This window comes from Pseudophryne corroboree, chromosome 2, assembly GCF_028390025.1.
Source record: "Pseudophryne corroboree isolate aPseCor3 chromosome 2, aPseCor3.hap2, whole genome shotgun sequence".
In the NCBI taxonomy this organism is placed as follows: domain Eukaryota; kingdom Metazoa; phylum Chordata; class Amphibia; order Anura; family Myobatrachidae; genus Pseudophryne; species Pseudophryne corroboree.
Window position 1 is genome coordinate 615,092,020 of NC_086445.1, and position 22,199 is coordinate 615,114,218.

General features: G+C 46.9%; 1 long non-coding RNA gene across 1 annotated transcript; it reads right to left on the minus strand.

The window, feature by feature from the left end:
* Nucleotides 1-1,790: 1,790 nt before the first annotated feature.
* Nucleotides 1,791-20,898, minus strand: LOC135051019 (uncharacterized). Its single transcript, XR_010241993.1, has 3 exons — nt 20,716-20,898; nt 9,958-10,115; nt 1,791-2,288 (listed from the first exon to the last, which is right to left on the minus strand). It is a non-coding gene; the product is annotated as an uncharacterized LOC135051019 (long non-coding RNA).
* Between the last annotated feature and the right edge of the window lie 1,301 nt (nt 20,899-22,199).

Sequence of the window (22,199 nt, forward strand, 5' to 3'; positions counted from 1 at the left end):
TGATATCAGTTCAGTGCTTGTCGTTCCTGGTTTGACGTCACAAACACACCCAGCGTTCGCTCAGACACTCCTCCGTTTCTCCAGCCACTCCCGCGTATTTCCCAGAAACGGTAGCGTTTTTTCAAACACTCCCATAAAACGGCCTGTTTCCGCCCAGAAACACCCACTTCCTGTCAATCACATTACGATCACCAGAACGAAGAAAAAACCTCGTAATGGCGTGAGTATAATACCTAACTGCATAGCAAATTTACTTGGCACAGTTGCACTGCGGACATTGCGCATGCGCATTAGCGACTAATCACTCCGTTGCGAGAAAAAAATAACGAGCGAACAACTCAGAATGATCCCCAATGTTCCCAAAACTGTTATGCTGGTAGGTAGGAATGTATAATACATATGTGGATGAAGTAGGAAACTCACACTATGTGCCGGATGTAATGAAGCCCAAGATCGCTGGAGGTGCGAGATGCCAACCGATCTCCGAAGTTGTTTTTAAAGGGGCAATCACTTACAAGGCATGGTTTCCCCTTGAAAGTGATTGTCCCTTTAAAAACAAACAAACCGTGAGATATGCCAGCATCTCGCACCTTCGGAGATCTGAAGCGTCATTACATCCTGCCCTAGAGATCTAATACCAGATTGTTTTCTAAATAGATTGTATAGAATCCTCCTGACATAAGAAATCACGTAAAGAAAGGTGTATCCCAATATGAAAAGCTTTTGTGATTCGCTGTCTGGCACGGTCTGGAACCAACTTTTGAGTGGCTGATCCTCCAATTTTGGTTGACCATGGAGAACTGTATAACTCTTTGATCTGCATTTAATTTCTGTAAGGAAGCCATGTTTGACAAGGGATACAATTATGCTTTCTTTTTAATTCTTGAACCCACTCTACTGATGTGGTTTGTCTGTTATGCATTTTGTAAACAAGCTGTGTGTTTATATTCTTTACTGATGTTATTTCTGCTGTTTTTGTTTTCTTCTGGCTCGATATGGCATAAAAACAATCTCATATTCAGGAGAGGTGAGACTATATAATGGCAACCAGTGTTTAATAAAATGTATCATGGGTTGCCCTCAACTGTTGCATTGTGGGGGTAATAACAAAAACTCCACCTGAAATAATGTGGGTTTAAGCCACATTAACAGAGCTCTCTGGTGCTGAATGCTCTATCATATTGTAAGTATTATTTTGACTTATGAGCCAATGATTCTCCAAAATTTGTGGAGCCCAATACCCACTCTTAGGGGGTCATTCCAACCTGATCGCACGCTGCCATTTTGCGCAGCGGTCAGGTCACTACTGCGCATGCATATGCACCGCAATGCGCAGGTGCGTCATACGAGTACAAAGCGGATTGTTGCTGTGCGATGGATTTAAGAATCCATTCGCACAGCCGATCGCAAGGAGCTTGACAGGAAGAAGGCATTTATGGGTGTCAACTGACCGTTTTCTGCAAGTGGTTGGGAAAACGCAGGGGTGTCCAAGCGTTTGCAGGGCGGGTGTCTGACCTCAATTTCCGGGAGCGGACAGGCTGAAGTGATCGCAAGCGCCGAGTAAGTTCTGAGCTACTCAGAAACCGCATAAACTATTTTTGTACCGCTTGGCTGCACATGCGATTGCACCCTTGCACAGCAAATATACACTCCCCAGGGGCAGTGACTATGCGTTTGCACCCTTGCAAAAAGTAGCTAGCGAGCGATCAACTCGGAATGCCCCCTTAGCCTTTTAGTAAAACACACACAACAACCCTGTAACAAACAAGAAATATAAATCTTTATTAGGCTACACAATAGTTTCACTCTTGAACCACAACCAATATGGTAACGCCCCCACTCCAAAATAGGTAGCAAATGCAGTGGCAATAGAAATGCATTGAGAAAAAAAAATTTCAATAGAATTATATAAAGGTATTATGGAATGAAATTTTAAACACAAAAAATAATTTTGGGGAAATGTAATATAATTTTAGCAGCAATCTTAAACTCATCACAAGTCAATTACAATTTTAGTCTACACGTTGCTGGATTTAGGGCTCGATTCAGACCTGATCGCTGATCGACTGCGCATGCATACAGATCATAGTGCACACGCGCGAGGCCAAACAGCAAAATAATCTAGCATTTTTGTTTTTTTATCACTAGGCGTACTCAAGTTGATTGACAGTAAGCGGACGTGTGTGGGTGGTAACTGGCTGTTTTCTGGGTGGGTGTGTGACGTCAGCTCCTCCCCAAAGAGCCTGTTGCTATCGCACTGTGGGAGTAGGTCCTGGGCTATGCACAGACTGGAAAAAAAACATTTGATGGTGAGTGAGTTGCGAACGGATTAGCAGCTGACCAGCGTTTGCAGAGATTTTTGCAAGGCATATGCAGACTTGCATGAGGCGGGTATTCACTTTGGGCAGCTAATATCAGAACACAAACCTCTGCAAATTCACAGAGGAACAGTCAGGTCTGAATTAGGCTCTTAATAGCTAGTGGCTATGAAGGTTAAAATGCAAGTCACCAGCAACGCACAGTGTTTTAGAACCTCCAAAAAGCCTTTTTTTCTCAAAGGCTGTTTTAAAAACACTGACATTGCACAATTTCTACCTCACCACCTCCTCTATGCAAGGAAACTTATTGGCTAAAATGAATTGGTAGTTGTTGCAGGAGTTCGTGGAAGACAGTAGTTTGGTGGGGTCTGCCGAGGTAATAGATAGTAGGCTGGTGGAGTCTGAAGATTTGATATAACTTACTGAGTGCTGTGTATGTGGATTTGCCTTGACATTGGGGGTCATGCCGACCCGATCGCAGCGTGCTTTTGTTCGCACAGCTGCAACCGGGTCACTACTGTGCACGCGCGTGGGCCGTAATGCGCACTACGGACCACGCACGTCGTGGCCATTGCTGGGCAACGACGCTGACTACGAAGAAAGCGGTCACAGCAGCGACCACAAGACTGACTGCAGGAAGGCGTTTTGGGGCGGAAACTCACCGTTTGGAGCCATTTTCAGGGAGTAGTAAGGAAAACACAGGCGTGTGCAGGCGAGCGGAGGGAGGATGTCTGACGTCAAAGCCGTGCTCATCATCGCTGGATCCGTCACACAGGGTAAGTATGTCCAGGGCTGGTCTTGTTTTGCAGGAAACTTTTTTAGCATAGCAGGGCTGCACAAGCATTCGCAGCCCTGCTATGCTAAAATACACGGAGATTAGTTGATCGCACCAGCAGCAAAAAGTTGCTTGGTACGATCAACTCGGAATGAGGACCATTGTGTCTTAAATTACTTCAGTTTTGTCTTTTTTTTCCCCCTTCTTTCTGTGTTCACTGCCTTATTTGTGTGAGTGGTGTGTGCTTGTAGTGATGAGCGGGTTCGGTTTCTCGGAAACCGAACCCCCCCGAACTTCACGCTTTTTACATGGGTCCGAGGCAGACTCGGATCTTCCCGCCTTGCTCGGTTAACCCGAGCGCGCCCGAACGTCATCATCCCGCTGTCGGATTCTCGCGAGACTCGGATTCTATATAAGGAGCCGCGCGTCGCCGCCATTTTCACACGTGCATTGAGATTGATAGGGAGAGGACGTGGCTGGCGTCCTCTCCGTTTAGAGTAGACTAGAGAGTAGTAGAGACACTTGATTTACTAATTTTGGGGAGCATATTAGGAGTACTACTTGCTGATAGTGTGACCAGTGACCACCAGTTTAATTAATCCGTTCTCTGCCTGAAAAAAAACGATACACAGTCACATACCATATCTGTGCTCAGCCTCAGTGTGCTGCATCATCTATGTAATACTGTATATCTGACTGTGCTGAGTGCTCACTGCTCACACAGCTTAATTGTGGGGCAGACTGGGGAGCAGTTATAGCAGGAGTACATATTTTAACAGTGCACACTTTTGCTGCCAGAGTGCCACTGCCAGTGTGACTGACCAGTGACCACTGACCACCAGTATATTGTGATTGTCTGCCTGAAAAAGTTAAACACTCGTCGTGTGGTGTTTTTATTCTATAAACGCATTCTGCTGACAGTGTCCAGCAGGTCCGTCATTATATAATATATACCTGTCCGGCTGCAGTAGTGATATATATATATATTTTTATATCATTATCATACAGTCTATATTAGCACTGCAGCAGACGCAGTACGGTAGTCCACGGCTGTAGCTACCTCTGTGTCGGCAGTCGCTCGTCCATCCATAATTGTATACCACCTACCCGTGGTGTTTTTTTTTTTTCTATCTTCTTGATACTAGTAGCTTACTTTAGGAGTCTGCAGTGCTGAGCTGACAGTGTCCAGCAGGTCCGTCATTATATAATATATACCTGTCCGGCTGCAGTAGTGATATATATATATTTTATATCTCATTATCATCCAGTCTATATTAGCAGCAGACGCAGTACGGTAGTCCACGGCTGTAGCTACCTCTGTGTCGGCAGTCGCTCGTCCATCCATAATTGTATACCACCTACCCGTGGTGTTTTTTTTTTTTTCTATCTTCTTGATACTAGTAGCTTACTTTAGGAGTCTGCAGTGCTGAGCTGACAGTGTCCAGCAGGTCCGTCATTATATAATATATACCTGTCCGGCTGCAGTAGTGATATATATATATATATATATATTTTTTTTATATCATTATCATCCAGTCTATATTAGCAGCAGACGCAGTACGGTAGTCCACGGCTGTAGCTACCTCTGTGTCGGCAGTCGCTCGTCCATCCATAAGTATACTAGTATCCATCCATCTCCATTGTTTACCTGAGGTGCCTTTTAGTTGTGCCTATTAAAATATGGAGAACAAAAATGTTGAGGTTCCAAAAATAGGGAAAGATCAAGATCGACTTCCACCTCGTGCTGAAGCTGCTGCCACTAGTCATGGCCGAGACGATGAAATGCCAGCAACGTCGTCTGCCAAGGCCGATGCCCAATGTCATAGTACAGAGCATGTAAAATCCAAAACACCAAATATCAGTAAAAAAAGGACTCAGAAATCTAAAATAAAATTGTCAGAGGAGAAGCGTAAACTTGCCAATATGCCATTTACCACACGGAGTGGCAAGGAACGGCTGAGGCCCTGGCCTATGTTCATGGCTAGTGGTTCAGCTTCACATGAGGATGGAAGCACTCAGCCTCTCGCTAGAAAAATGAAAAGACTCAAGCTGGCAAAAGCACAGCAAAGAACTGTGCGTTCTTCGAAATCACAAATCCACAAGGAGAGTCCAATTGTGTCGTTTGCGATGCCTGACCTTCCCAACACTGAACGTGAAGAGCATGCGCCTTCCACCATTTGCACGCCCCCTGCAGGTGCTGGAAGGAGCACCTGCAGTCCAGTTCCTGATAGTCAGATTGAAGATGTCAGTGTTGAAGTACACCAGGATGAGGAGGATATGGGTGTTGCTGGCGCTGGGGAGGAAATTGACCAGGAGGATTCTGATGGTGAGGTGGTTTGTTTAAGTCAGGCACCCGGGGAGACACCTGTTGTCCGTGGGAGGAATAGGGCCATTGACATGCCTGGTGAAAATACCAAAAAAAATCAGCTCTTCGGTGTGGAAGTATTTCAACAGAAATGCAGACAACATTTGTCAAGCCGTGTGTTGCCTTTGTCAAGCTGTAATAAGTAGGGGTGAGGACGTTAACCACCTCGGAACATCCTCCCTTATACGTCACCTGCAGCGCATTCATCATAAGTCAGTGACAAGTTCAAAAACTTTGGGCGGAAGCAGTCCACTGACCAGTAAATCCCTTCCTCTTGTAACCAAGCTCACGCAAACCACCCCACCAACTCCCTCAGTGTCAATTTCCTCCTTCCCCAGGAATGCCAATAGTCCTGCAGGCCATGTCACTGGCAATTCTGACGAGTCCTCTCCTGCCTGGGATTCCTCCGATGCATCCTTGCGTGTAACGCCTACTGCTGCTGGCGCTGCTGTTGTTGCTGCTGGGAGTCGATGGTCATCCCAGAGGGGAAGTCGTACTCGTAAGACCACTTTTACTACTTCCACCAAGCAATTGACTGTCCAACAGTCCTTTGCGAGGAAGTTGAAATATCACAGCAGTCATCCTGCTGCAAAGCGGATAACTGAGGCCTTGGCATCCTGGGCGGTGAGAAACGTGGTTCCGGTATCCATCATTACTGCAGAGCCAACTAGAGACTTGTTGGAGGTACTGTGTCCCCGGTACCAAATACCATCTAGGTTCCATTTCTCTAGGCAGGGGATACCGAAAATGTACACAGACCTCAGAAAAAAACTCACCAGTGTCCTAAAAAATGCAGTTGTACCAAATGTCCACTTAACCACGGACATGTGGACAAGTGGAGCAGGGCAGGCTCAGGACTATATGACTGTGACAGCCCACTGGGTAGATGTATGGACTCCCACCGCAAGAACAGCAGCGGCGGCACCAGTAGCAGCATCTCGCAAACGCCAACTCTTTCCTAGGCAGGCTACGCTTTGCATCACCGCTTTCCAGAATACGCACACAGCTAAAAACCTCTTACGGCAACTGAGGAAGATCATCGCAGAATGGCTTACCCCAATTGGACTCTCCTGTGGATTTGTGGCATCGGACAACGCCAGCAATATTGTGTGTGCATTAAATCTGGGCAAATTCCAGCACGTTCCATGTTTTGCACATACCTTGAATTTGGTGGTGCAGAATTATTTAAAAAACGAGAGGGGCGTGCAAGAGATGCTGTCGGTGGCCAGAAGAATTGCGGGACACTTTCGGCGTACAGGCACCACGTACAGAAGACTGGAGCACCACCAAAAACTACTGAACCTGCCCTGCCATCATCTGAAGCAAGAAGTGGTAACGAGGTGGAATTCAACCCTCTATATGCTTCAGAGGTTGGAGGAGCAGCAAAAGGCCATTCAAGCCTATACAACTGAGCACGATATAGGAGGTGGAATGCACCTGTCTCAAGCGCAGTGGAGAATTATTTCAACGTTGTGCAAGGTTCTGCAACCTTTTGAACTTGCCACACGTGAAGTCAGTTCAGACACTGCCAGCCTGAGTCAGGTCATTCCCCTCATCAGGCTTTTGCAGAAGAAGCTGGAGACATTGAAGGAGGAGCTAACAGAGCGATTCCGCTAGGCATGTGGGACTTGTGGATGGAGCCCTTAATTCGCTTAACAAGGATTCACGGGTGGTCAATCTGTTGAAATCAGAGCACTACATTTTGGCCACCGTGCTCGATCCTAGATTTAAAACCTACCTTGGATCTCTCTTTCCGGCAGACACAAGTCTGCTGGGGTTCAAAGAACTGCTGGTGACAAAATTGTCAAGTCAAGCGGAACGCGACCTGTCAACATCTCCTCCTTCACATTCTCCCACAACTGGGGGTGCGAGGAAAAGGCTCAGAATTCCGAGCCCACCCGCTGGCGGTGATGCAGGGCAGTCTGGAGCAACTGCTGATGCTGACATCTGGTCCGGACTGAAGGACCCGACAACGATTACGGACATGTCGTCTACTGTCACTGCATATGATTCTCTCCCCATTGAAAGAATGGTGGAGGATTATATGAGTGACCGCATCCAAGTAGGCACGTCAGACAGTCCGTACGTATACTGGCAGGAAAAAGAGGCAATTTGGAGGCCCTTGCACAAACTGGCTTTATTCTACCTAAGTTGCCCTCCCACAAGTGTGTACTCCGAAAGAGTGTTTAGTGCCGCCGCTCACCTTGTCAGCAATCGGCGTACAAGGTTACATCCAGAAAATGTGGAGAAGATGATGTTCATTAAAATGAATTATAATCAATTCCTCCGTGGAGACATTCACCAGCAGCAATTGCCTCCACAAAGTACACAGGGAGCCGAGATGGTGGATTCCAGTGGGGACGAATTGATAATCTGTGAGGAGGGGGATGTACACGGTGATATATCGGATGATGATGGAGGTGGACATCTTGCCTCTGTAGAGCCAGTTTGTGCAAGGAGAGATTAATTGCTTCTTTTTTGGTGGGGGTCCAAACCAACCCGTCATTTCAGTCAGTCGTGTGGCAGACCCTGTCACTGAAATGATGGGTTGGTTAAAGTGTGCATGTCCTGTTTATACAACATAAGGGTGGGTGGGAGGGCCCAAGGACAATTCCATCTTGCACCTCTTTTTTCTTTCATTTTTCTTTGCGTCATGTGCTGTTTGGGGAGGGTTTTTTGGAAGGGCCATCCTGCGTGACACTGCAGTGCCACTCCTAGATGGGCCAGGTGTTTGTGTCGGCCACTAGGGTCGCTTAGCTTACCTCACACAGCTACCTCATTGCGCCTCTTTTTTTCTTTGCGTCATGTGCTGTTTGGGGAGTGTTTTTTGGAAGGGCCATCCTGCGTGACACTGCAGTGCCACTCCTAGATGGGCCAGGTGTTTGTGTCGGCCACTAGGGTCGCTTAGCTTACTCACACAGCTACCTCATTGCGCCTCTTTTTTTCTTTGCGTCATGTGCTGTTTGGGGAGTGTTTTTTGGAAGGGCCATCCTGCGTGGCACTGCAGTGCCACTCCTAGATTGGCCAGGTGTTTGTGTCGGCCACTAGGGTCGCTTAGCTTACTCACACAGCTACCTCATTGCGCCTCTTTTTTTCTTTGCGTCATGTGCTGTTTGGGGAGTGTTTTTTGGAAGGGCCATCCTGCGTGACACTGCAGTGCCACTCCTAGATGGGCCAGGTGTTTGTGTCGGCCACTAAGGTCGCTTAGTTTAGCCATCCAGCGACCTTGGTGCAAATTTTAGGACTAAAAATAATATTGTGAGGTGTGAGGTGTTCAGAATAGACTGAAAATGAGTGGAAATTATGGTTATTGAGGTTAATACTTTGGGATCAAAATGACCCCCAAATTCTATGATTTAAGCGGTTTTTTGAAAAAAACACCCGAATCCAAAACACACCCAAATCCGACAAAAAAAATTCGGTGAGGTTTTGCCAAAACGCGTTCGAACCCAAAACACGGCCGCGGAACCGAACCCAAAACCAAAACCCGAAAAATTTCCGGTGCTCATCACTATGTGCTTGTAAATGTTTGTAGTATCTTTAGGCTTTCTGATTTTATTGTTATGTGTGCAATTTGCAATAGAGGAGAGTGTGAGGTGAGGGGATGAGGAGTTTAGGGAGAGTGAGGAGAAGCAGTTATTTTTACCGTGTGGCAAACGGATAGGTAAAATAGGGAGTTAGCCTGTCCCTGATAAAACCAAATCTGAGTGCTGCCCTAATTTCTAGCATATTCCCTTTGAATGATTGCATTCTGAATCGCCTTTCTGAAAAATACTTACCGGAACCCCGGAGGATCGGAGACCTGACCCGGTAGTGATAATCACATGACGAACAGGATCCAAACGATGCCACTGAAGCTGCCAGGAAATGGTAAATCCCCACTGGGCTACTAAGGATATGCTGACGTTATAACAAGTCAACATTTCATGAATGTCAGATATTGTCGACATTCTAATGTCAACATATCATACCCAACCTGTTATTGGACAATAAATGCCAGTTGACTGACAAGTCATCAGGATATCAGTAGTGTGAACAGGACACATCTTAATGTTGAAATGACATCACATGAGCAGAAACTTCAACAAATTTTCACTGAGGAAATTTTGCTTGGGTTGCATCTCCAGGTTACAAACAGACTCCAATCCCAATATTAGTCTGGTGAGCATTTCACTGCTAGCATGTGTTTAAGGTTTTAAAATACTTATTTTCTAAAGGATACTAAACTTAAATGATGTCATCTGTGCTACATGTAATAGACATTAGTCTGCCAGGTTTAACCTAAGTTATAACTAGGGTTGCAGAATAGCGTCAAGGATAGGAATTTTTGGGGTTCCTACATTAAATCCCTTTCTCAGAGTCCTTGGGGATACTGGAAACTCTGGCTTATTACATATGGAGTGAGGAGCTTGAGACTTTCAATCTGGCACTATCTAAACCAGGATCCTTCTCCTCATAAACCCTCCCAGACACAGAGAAAATAGGATTTTGGTACTTACCAGGTAAATCCTTTTCTTTGAATCCATAGGGGGCACTGGAGTATTCTTGTGATATGGACGGCTTTAGCAAGAACAGGGCACTGAATATTTAAATTTAGAACTCTCTTCCCCTCCACATCCCAGAGTACCTCAGTGTTTTTTACTGAGCCGAACAGGAGCTATAGAGAGGTTGACAATGGAGAATTACATATAACATAACGGACAACAATAAAGTTAACACATAACGTTACTGACAACTAAACAGTTGACACCATAACCGATAGAACTTGAAACTTTGAACCAGTCGGTGAGAATGTGTTACCATAAGATCCCCTGAACTTACCACAAACCAGGTAAAACTGTTCTGGGTGGGCGTCCAGTGCCCCCTATTCAAAGAAAAGGATTTACCTGGTAAGTATCAAAATCCTATTTTCTTTTTCATCCACTAGGTGTCACTGGAGTACTCTTGGGACGTACCAAAGCTTCCCCCGTGGGCGGGAGAGCTGTTTGGCACCTGTAACACTAGGCAGCCAAAGCTAGATGCTGATGCCGCAAACGTATCAAACTTGTAAAAGCGCACAAACGTGTGCACTGATGACCATGTAGCCGCACGGCAAAGCTGCGTCGTAGAAGCCCCATGACCAGTTGCCCATGAAGTTCCCACAGAACGTGTGGAATGAGCTGTTACTGATGTAGGCGGCTGTAACCTAGCATGAAGGTAAGCCTGATGTATGGTCAGTTTAATCCATCTGGATAAGGTCTGCTTAGAAGCTAGCCAACCCATCTTGGCAGCATCATAGAGAACAAACAACGTATCAGTCTTACGAACTGTAGACGTTCGGGATACATAAACGCGTAGTGCGCATACCACATCCAAAGTTACAGAATCTTCTGTTAACATAGGAACTACTACTGGTTGATTGATGTGAAAAGATGACACTACCTTTGGCAAGAAAGCGGGATTCGTCCGAAGTTCCGCTCTGTCATCATGAAACACCAAATACGGTGGCTTGCATGACAAGGCACCTAAATCTGAAACACGCCTTGCCGAAGCTAAGGCTAGGAGAAAAATTGTTTTCCAAGTGAGACACTTAATATCCACTTGTTGTAAGGGTTCAAAATATGAAGACTGTAAGAAATCCAAAACCAGATTCAAGTCCCATGGCGCCGTAGGTGGAATGCATGGAGGCTGTACTCTGAGGACACCTTGCAGAAAGGTGTGTACAGACGGCAATAGAGCCAATCGTCTTTGAAAGTAAATTGACAAAGCAGATACCTGCACCTTTAATGTAGATAAACGCAGTCCTCCATCTAACCCCGTCTGTAGAAATAACAAAAGACGGGATAACTTGAAAGATGATGTCGGAAACTTCCGAACTTCACACCAACCTATATAGGCACGCCAAATTCTGTAATAATGAGCTGCCGTAACTGGCTTCCTAGCTCGTAACATGGTTGGTATAACAGATTCTGGAATGCCCTCTCTTCTTAAGAGGGCGGTCTCAACAGCCATCCCGTCAAACGCAGCCACGCTAAATCGAGGTAAAGGAACGGACCCTGTTGTAACAGGTCCGGACGTAGTGGGAGCGGCCAAGGATCGTCTGCGAATAGTCCGCGGAGATCCGAGAACCAAGCTCTCCGAGGCCAATGAGGCGCCACTAGTATTACTGTGGCGGACTCTCTTTTGATCCGTTTTAGCAACAGAGGGAGCAGCGGAAACGGTGGAAACAGATACACGAGGTTGTACGGCCACGTGATTGTGAGAGCATCCACCACCACTGCCTTTGGATCTCGCGTTCTGGACACATACTGGGGCGTTTGGTGATTGTGGCGAGATGCCATCAGGTCCACTTGAGGGTAACCCCACCTCTGGACCAACATGTGAAACACCTCTGGATTTAATGCCCATTCTCCTGGATGAAAATTCCGACGGCCGAGATAATCCGCCTCCCAGTTGTCCACTCCCGGAATGAACACTGCCGACAATATCACTTGGTGATGCTCGGCCCAATTGAGGATTTGAGCTACTTCCCGCATTGCCATGCGGCTTCTCGTTCCTCCTTGTTTGTTGATGTACGCGACCGCCGTCGCGTTGTTTGACTGCACCTGGACAGTGAGACCAAAGCATGTGCACTGCTTGTCGTAGCGCATTGTAAATTGCCCGGACTTCCAGGACATTTATAGACAGCAATCTTTCGTGATCCGCCCAGAAACCCTGGAGCTGACAATTTTGAACAACAGCTCCCCAACCTCTGAGACTCGCGTCCGTCGTTAGAATTATCCAATTCCAGGCGCCGAACCGTTTCCCTGCGGTTAGATTGTGTACTTTGAGCCACCAGAGTAGAGATACCCTGGCCCGTGGCGACAACCTCACCCTGTGGTGAATCTGCAGATGCAAGCCCGACCACTGTGCGAGCACATCCAGTTGAAAAGGACGTGAGTGAAATCTTCCGAACTGAAGCGCTTCCAAAGCCGCCACCATTGTGCCTAAGGGGCGAATGCACAAATGTACCGAGACTGTGCGTGGCTTGAGCACTAATTGTACCAGATGACGAATAATCTGTACTTTCTGTTCTGGTAGGTAAATTTTGATTTACTGTGTCGAGAATCATACCTAGGAATTGAAGTCGTTGAGACGGAATTAGATGTGATTTCTTGAAGTTGACAATCCAACCGTGCTGAACTAGTACATTGTACGTTAGCAACGCATGTTGGAGGAGCATCTGTTGAGACGGAGCTTTGATGAGCAGATCGTCCAAGTACGGAACTATTATCACTCCAAGGGATCTGAGATGAGCTATCATCACAGACATCACTTTGGTGAATACCCGAGGCACTGACGAGAGGCCAAACGGTAGAGCCTGAAACTGGTAATGGTTCTGCCGTATTGCAAAACGCAAGAACCTCTGATGAGGTGGCCAAATCGGAATGTGTAAGTACGCATCCCTGAGATCCAGCGCAATCATGAATTCCTGTGGCTCTAAACCTGCAATTACTGACCGCAGTGATTCCATCTTTTATCTGTAGTAAGTGACGTACTGATTGAGGCCCTTTAGTTCAATATTGGCCTGACCGAGCCATCCGGCTTTGGTACCACAAACAGACTGGAATAATAACCCTGACCTTGTTGGTGTACCGGGACCGGAATCAAAACTGCTGAATCCAGCAGAGACTGAATTGCAATTTGCAGAACCGCCCTCTTGTCGTCCGACACAGGCAGTCCGGTCTTGAAAAACCGCATTGGCGGGAGACAGTCGAACTCTATCTTGTAACCTTTTAACACTAAATTGCGGATCCACCCATCTGTGGATGTGTGGAACCACGCCAAATGGAACGTCTGAAGGCGTGCCCCCACAACTGGAGATCCGAGATGGGCTGGGAGCCCGTCATACCACTGGCTTGTCGGTGACCTTAGTGTCCTGACGACTGGTGTTTGTTTGTTGAAAACCACGTCCTCGACCTCGACTACCAGGCGTGGCTGTTCCTCTACCACGGCCTCGAAAGGGCTGAGGTCTAAAGGATTTGAACGCCGGGCCAGAGTATTTTCGTCTAGGTACCGTTGGAGGCAATGGTAGGAAAACGGACTTCCCTCCCGTGGCCTTAGAAATCCATTTGTCCAATTCAGGACCAAACAACTTCCCACCCCCGTTTGGTAACGCCTCTATACCTCTCTTAACCTCTGCCTCCGCTTGCCAAGATCGCAGCCAGAGTGCTCATCGTGCCGTAACTAGCGATGATGAAAGGCGAGAACTGAGCTGACAGACGTCAGTAGAAGCTGTACATAGATACTCAGCAGCTTCACAGATTTGATCAGCGCGAAGTATAAGATGATCGTCATGTAGACCAGACTTGAGTTCTGTTATCCATACAATTAGCGCCTTAGTGACCCAAATGCCAACCAACCCAGGTCTAAGCAACACTCCTGCTGCTATATACATGGACTTTAGCATAGTTCTATTTTCCGGTACTGGTATGGTTAATTTCTTTGTAAGTTTTGACAAAGACGAATCCACCATTGGCGGATTCTCCCATGTAGATGTCACAGACTCTGGAAACGGGTAACTAGACTTAAATCTGCGAGGTATAGAAAACCGTTTATCCGTATTCTTCCGTGTTTCCACTAACATCTTATTAAGAGATTCCGAAACAGGAAAACACATCGGAAATCTGTCGTTTAGTAAATACGACTTCATCATTTGTCAGAGGCTCCTCAGTTTCTGTAAACTTCAGAGACTGACACACCGCTCTGATGAGATTATTAATGCCTAGGCTGTCAAAATCTTCACTATCGGACTGCTGAACTACTTAGCCCTCCTCACCCTCATCTTGCGCAGTGAGGTCTGGCATAGAATCGTCAGAATGCAACATAGCAGAAACTGGTAAATCATAAGACAAATTAAATTTATCCCTTCTACCCAAAATGGACTTGGACCTTTGGCAAGGCTGAGACCCCTCCGGTAGTTCTGGCGGTCTCACCCGAGACTCAGATCTTGCCGCTTCCCGCTCTTGTCGAGCAGCGGCCAATTCTGATTGCAACCCAACCATTACATTGGCTAGCATTTCCCATGGAGGGTTCGGGGATGAAACCGGCTTTGAAACCGGAGCCAAAATTGTATTTGTAGCTGAATTCACAAAACATACCGTACATGTGGTAGATCCATCCGGTAACACACTCTTACAGACATTGCAGTGAAACTGCTTTTTAGTTTTTGCTGGGGCCTTACTCATTATGCAGACAGACAATACAATATACAAAAGACAGACACTTGCACGACTCAGTAAAATTGTACTAAGGTGTGTGTAATATATATATATTACACACATGCAAATCGGCGGCACTCCTAGGGAACTTCTATATTAGAAATAGGGATTTTTGTTTACTTACCGTAAAATCTCTTTCTCCGATTCCATCTGGGGGACGCTGCGCCATTACTTGTGGGTTAGAGGTGTGTGGTAGTGGAGTTTGGCACAGAACTATTAAAACCTGACTCCTTCCCCCCCTCTAACCCCTCCCATCTCCTTCCTGCCTAGCCAGTACCTCAGTTAACGTTTAGCCAAGCCAAAGGAGATAGACCAACAAAAATTTTCTGGTTAAACCAGACAAGATAGACCAACAAAAATTTACTGGTTAAACCAGACAAACATCTGGGAGGGATCGCAGCGTCCCCCAGATGGAATCAGAGAAAGAGATTTTACGGTAAGTAAACAAAAATCCCTATTTCTCTTTCATCCATCTGGGGGACGCTGCGCCATTACTTGTGGGATTTCCCAAAGCAAGCCAATAAGAGGAGGGAGACGGAGACGGCATAGCCGTCCGCAAAATGTGACGCCCAACAAAGGCAGTCTACAAACCGAAAGTATGAAAACTGTAAAATGTATTAAACTAATGCACAGATGACCATGTCGCCATCCGACACAGCTGCTCAATAGGCGCACCCCCGCGAACAGCCCAAGAAACTCCAACAGCTCGAGGTGAAGGAGCTCGGATTGACTCAGGAACTGAAACGGCAGAAGACTGATATGGTCGAAGGTACCCAACGAGCCACTATGTACTTGGAAGCCGGACAATCTCGTTTGGACGCATCAATTAAAAACCAACAAAGCATCCGTACGATGGATATAATCCGCACGAGATAAAGAAAACCATAAGGTCCTAAGCTCATCTAAAAAATCAACTGGGAATCCTCCGTGGAAGGGGAAAGAGTAACGCTGGAAGGACAATGTCCTGATTTAGATGAAATGCTGACACAACCTTCAGAAGGAATGTTTTGTTCGCAGAACCCCCCGATTATCATGAAACACCAACAAGGGTGGACTGCAAGAAAATAGCTGCCAATACAGATACTCATTTTGCTGAGGCAATTTTCTATAGGAAAACAATAGAGGAACGTTAGACACCGCAATTCTACAGATTCCAAAGGGTCAATGGAGATTTTTGAAGAGACGTAAGGACTAAGGTAAAGTCCCAGGGAAGAACCGGAGGAACAAAAAGGTAGCTAAATCCGCAGAAATCCCTGAAGGAACGTCAGAACCTCTGGAATGATAACCAGTCTCTTTAGAAAAAAGAACCGTCAAGGCAGAAACCTGACCCATTTGTGAAGAAAGTCTCAGACCCTTATTGAGACCCTCCGGAAGGAAGAATAACAGACGAGGAACTCTAAACAAATCCGGTGTTAAACCACGCTTTTTACACCAAGCAACGTAAATACGCCACACTCTGTGGTAAATCTCAGAAGCCACCGGCCTGCTAGTCTGAATCATAATTTACACAACAGGACGAGAATAAAACTTTTTTTTTTTTTTTTACTTGAAAACCAGCCGATTCAACCTGGGTAGTGAGATGGTCCTTGAATCCTAAGATGTGGATGCGGAGGGGGTCGGAATGGTTCCCTGATGACCATAGTGCGCAGAAGAGCGTACCACTGTCAGCCTGGCCAATCTGGGCCACCAGAATGATTGGAAGATCTTCTCTCCGAATGCGTTGAAGCAGACTTGGAGTTAGTGGAAATGTTGGCACCTAACCCAGCTGAAAGTGCCACAGCGCCATCAGTGCATCGATTAGAATTTCTAGAGGGACCCGAGTACTACATCGGGTATCCCCGACCAGCTACTAGAGTCAGAACACCACCCGGTGAAGTTCCCACTCTCCTGGATGCACCGTGTGACGGCTTAAGAAATCCGCTTTTCAGGTCTCGATTCCTGGCATGTGAATCTCGGATCTGGTCGGAACCCAATGTTCCGACCATATGAAAATCTTGTTTATGTAAGCAACCGCCGTGGTGGTGTTGGACCGAATCCGCACTTGATGACCCTGTACTCTGGTTTGAATCCGGAGTAGTGCCTACCGAATCGTCCTCAACTCCAAGATGTTGATCTGCAACTCTGACTCTTTGACTGGCCTCGAGCTCTGGTCAAATTGGAGCTGTGAAGCCACCAGCGAAGTGACTGACGAGTCTGTACAGACAAGCGGAACAGCTGTAAGTTGAGATGAGGCCCTGTCCGAGTCCAACAGTTGAGAATCTGAGCCTGAAGGAGTCGAGCATGAAACTTGGCATATGGAACTGCCGCGAAGGTTGCCACCATCCTGGAAATGCAGCAGTGCTCAAATTCTGGACTGTATGTCCTGAATGAGGGAGAACACTTTCTGTTGTTGGTATCGAATAAGAGTTCCAGAAACATTATCTTCTGGGAATGAAGCCAAGACGACTTTGGACAATCTATTATTGATCCAAATAACTGTAGGGTCTCTATTGTGAGACGCAAGGTCTGGTGAAGAATCAACTCTGACGGTGCCCTGATCAACAGATCATCCAAATACAGAGTAATGTTGACTCCCTGACGCTGCAAAACTGCAACCGCATGGTCTATGATCTTTGTGAATACCCGAGGAGCCGTGGCTAGGCCAAAGGGAAGAGCCTGAAACTGAAATGTCAAGGCTGACGGTGACTCTAAGAGCTTTATGATCCGTACAAATAGGAACAAGCAGATATGCGTCTTACAGTATGTCTAATGCAACCAAATATTCCCCTGTTTCCATGGCGATGATAATCGAGGGGATGTAGTCCATTTTGAGCTTTTGGGTTGAAACGAACCGTCCACTTTGTCCACGGGTAAAATCCCCAACCTCTCTAATGAGCGGGAACTAGAAAAATTTTCTTAATTTCGTAGATGAGTGGCTGTTGCATGACGAAGAACTCGACGGCTGGAGGGACCGTTTGGAAGAGAAGTGAAGAACACACGATACGGGACTGGTTCCTCGAGATCTAACGTATATCCTCTGGATATGACCTCCGTCACCTACCTATTTGGTTTCGACAGGAGTCGCACTTCTTTGAACTGTAGTAACAGAGTCCCGACCGTCACTGCTCCCTCCGGCGTTATGCAGTAGGTTTGTCGGTAGGTTTACTTCTACCTCTGAAACTGTTTTCGTGGATATGTGGAGACAGCACGAAAGGAATGGAACTACCTCTGTCCTGTACATGAAAGGAACAAACCCTTGTATTTGGTTTCGGAAGGAACAGCCGGAAGAAAGGGCTCCTGCCCTCCTGTAGTAGCTGAAATAATCTTCTTTTATTCCGACCCAAAGAGAACTCACCTTCAAAGGGTACCGCCGACAAGGTCTGTTGGAGTCAAAATCGGCATTCCAACCCCGAAGTCAAAGAGACCGTCTTGCTGTCACGGTCAAGGCAGAAATACGGGAGTGTAGTGTAGCAGAATCAATCAAGGCCTCACCCACATAAATAAGAGTCTCTGAAATCTGTCCTGCTAATTGAATGGCTTCCGATGGATCGTCAGATTGCATTCCAGATATGACCTGTGCTAGTCCGTCATCCGCGGCCCTGAGGACCCAAGCGCCAGCTAGAATCGTGATAAAGAAAACAGATCTAGGCATTGCTTCAATCATCCTATCTGTAGGATCTTTCCATGTCACCGACTGTACCGAAGGAATAGCCGTAGCTCCTGCTAAAAGTGAAATGAGTGTGCCTACCTTTGGGCTGTTTTCTGTAAAAGGATATAGAAATTTTAATTTCTTAGGGACTTGGAACGATAATCCGGTTTAAGTCAGGCCTCCTTTAAAATATCCCTGTTATTAAGAGTCTGCCGGATGGTGTCTAACAGCAATCTAACACTTGAGCTAATAACACAATAATTTTTTCAGACCGAAACTTTGTCCCACTCTGGGTCTATGTCCCCATTCTCCAATGGGACTGACTAACTCCTCCCCCATAAAGTTATAGCGGGCAACGGTTGTGACCGTGTTGTAGTAGGAAAACTGTCGGCAAGTTTACAAACTTGTTTAGGGATTGAGTTAAATTAGCAAGACATCTGCCCATATTTTGAGCCCACGGAGGCAGAGACAGGTCCGCAGAACCTTCCTGTTGGTCCACCACCGATGCACCAGAGCATAAAGGATATAGGGTACCCGCGTCCGCCCTACCCTTAGCGAGCCTTGACTCACATTGCAAGTAGGCAATTTAAAAACCCCTAGGGTGTCTTCCCCCTTCTGGAAAATTCTGGTCTCGCCAGGATTCGAACACGGGATGCACGCATTACAGGTGGAGACTGAAACCACTATGACATCACAGACCACCTTATGTTCATAATGAAATTTTTTTTTAAAAACAAATGCACTACCAATGTACTATAAACTCAGTAGAGTAGTGGTCAGCACTGTGAAGCATACTGTGTAATTTATATTGAGACAAATTCTGTTCACTCATTAAAGTATAGAATACATAATGCCCCCAAAGTATACTTGTTGTTAGGTGACCTGCACTGAATAAACAGGGTGAGTATTACTTAAAAGGTGTCCAAGCTCAGTGCTGTGTGTCTCACCGCGTCCCCCATACTGCCTGGAGAAGATGGCGGCCGGAGCTTTGTAAACGCTGTACGGGAGTGTGTGTCAGGTAGTGCAGGGCGGGAATCCGTCCCTTCTCTGAAGCAAGTGCGCGCCGGGTAGCTCAGCGTAGGCGCGCTATAACCGGAAGTTTACAGTTCCCGCCGCGTCCCCCTGTTCGGGTAGCGGCTCCCGTACACCGCTACATACAGTGACTCTGTTCGGCAGCAGCTACCGGGTGTCGCTACTTACAGCGGCCACCGGGTGTCGCTACTTACAGCGGCCCTGCTCAAGCAGTGACTCCCGTGCGCCGCCATCTGATTGCTAGTGGCTCCCGCGCGCCGCTACTCACAGCGGCTCTGTTCGGCAGCATCTATCCACATATCTCCCAGGGAGTGACTCACCACTCTCCCGGGCTACTCCGCCAACAACCTTAGTAGGAATAAATAAATCCTTGGTAATGCGCTCCTCCGTTCACCTCCCGAGAGAGAGCTGGGGTGGGGGTGGGGGGAGGGGGGGGGGGGAGATAGGGGGAACATAATAAATATATAAAGATATAGGAAGGATATAGGAAGGATAGACCAATACTGTCAGAGACAGATTGTGTCTATCCTGTACCTTCTCACTGCCGACTTCTTAGAAATAGGAATCCAGCCCCAGTGACCGAAGTGTGGTGACCTCCAGCGGCAGATTATAGAGTGGGAACTTATCTAACCCCACTCTAATAGTACCTGTCACCTGTATACAGGGACTAGGCACTTAAATAATAAAATAAGAAAATACCTAACTAAATTATTCAGAGAGAAAAAAATCTGTGTCTGTACTCCACAGGCACAAAACAAAAACTGAGGTACTGGCTAGGCAGGAAGGAGATGGGAGGGGTTAGAGGGGGGGAGGAGTCAGGTTTTAATAGTTCTGTGCCAAACTCCACTACCACACACCTCTAACCCACAAGTAATGGCGCAGCGTCCCCCAGATGGATGAAAGAGAAATAATGACAGAGACTGCGCCCTGAATAGAAGGTAACGTTTCAGCTATATTTAGCTTTCGTCAGACCAAATGAACACAATACAAGATACAAACATTTATACCCCACTCCTCACCTCGTGTCAATTGCTCCACGGACCAATGCGCCGGCGCGGGTGGATGACGTCATCACAGTTACACTCTGCATCAGACTCCAAACCCCTATCCTGCTCCGGTCACCTGACATCTCACCCTCTGTCATTCTCGGCCCGGATCGCAGGCGGGGGTGAATCCCGTCACCACTCCCAAAGGAGTGGGGTATAAATGTTTGTATCTTGTATTGTGTTCATTTGGTCTGACGAAAGCTAAATATAGCTGAAACGTTACCTTCTATTCAGGGCGCAGTCTCTGTCATTATTTCTAATATAGAAGTTCCCTAGGAGTGCCGCCGATTTGCATACATATTTTCGGCTTACATCCACGGAAGGCACCGGGGCGGTTGATCCTGCAAGCTGAGTGCCGGTCGTATGGCTGTTATATATATATATATATATAGCCGCAGTGCACGTGGCCAGTACTATATGAAATCTGGTCCAAAATTCCCACTGACACCCCTGCGCCTCCGGTGGAGTAGAGATGTAGGACAGGAACGTTCTGGAATCATAGGAAGACACAGGAAGCATGGTTAAAATGGCCCCCATGCCATGCTTACAGTTATAATCACAGATCAGGATACAACACATGTCTTTATAACCTGTACCTGACTTTGGATTTAATATAGGCTTAACTGCCTATTAACATAATGGATGCAGCATGTGTAATATCAAAACCCATGCAGCATATTATAACCCCTGCAGCCTGCCATGCAGCCTATGCTCTGTGAGCAGACTTCTCTCCCCCCCCCCCCCTCCCGTGCACAGTGTACCGCTGCGGCTTAGCGGGGAGCGGTTGGCGGTGATCGGGACCCTGGAATCCGGAGAGTATTGCAGGGAGCCGGGGAGCGTCTAGCGGGGAGAGCGGCCGTGCTACAGAAGTGTGGCCGGCGGGTGTGAATGGCGTGCGGCAGCCGGAGCGGCGGTGTAGCGCTAGTCGGAGCGGCTGTGGCGGGCACTGAGCCCCGTACAGCTGCGGTAGGAGCGGCTGGGGCGGGCGGCCTGTTAGGAGGGGCGGGTGCGGGCGGCGGTTTAGAAACATTTTCCCCACACAGCGGGGCGGCAGCGTGCGCTGACCGCCCCGTCCCCCTAGCATACCTTGACTCCAGTAGCGAGGGCTATGACGGGGCTTCTGTCTGTAAGCTCCATCCAGCTCTTGCAGGTCAGTGAATGAGCTGCGTGTGGCTGTGAGGGTGCTCTTTGTGAGGACCGACACGCCATGCGCTGCCTCTGTGCAGCGAGCACTATCCCGGACCCACTTTTTTTTTAATAAACTGGGAAGGGATGTGCTAAGTGCAAAAAGAAAAAGTAAAAATGAAAAAGTAAAAATGAAAAATTAATAAAATATTCAACTAAGTGTGGGAGCACCACACAAGCCTGTTAGTACTGTGATCACAGAAAAAACACTGAGGTACTCTGGGATATGGAGGGGAGGAGAGTTCTAAATTTAAATATTCAGTGCCCTGTTCTTGCTAAAGCCGTCCATATCCCAAGAGTACTCCAGTGACCCCTAGTGGATGAAAAAGAAAATCAGTTCTGTACCTAACAAGCCCCTAAGAGCTGGAGTATCTAGAGCAGAGTTTCCCAAAGTCTGCCTTTACAGTCCAAGTTTTAAGGATATCCATGCTTGAGTCCAGAATGTTAAATCAATTTGAGGTACTAATTAAGTAACCTGTGCTCGAGCATGGATATCCTAAAAAACTGGACTATAATGAGAGAACAGTCTTGAAATTAAAAAATAACCAAAATAACAAAAAACGAGTAAAGGGCATAAAGGATGGCATCCACTATCCCCCTAGAACTCAGAG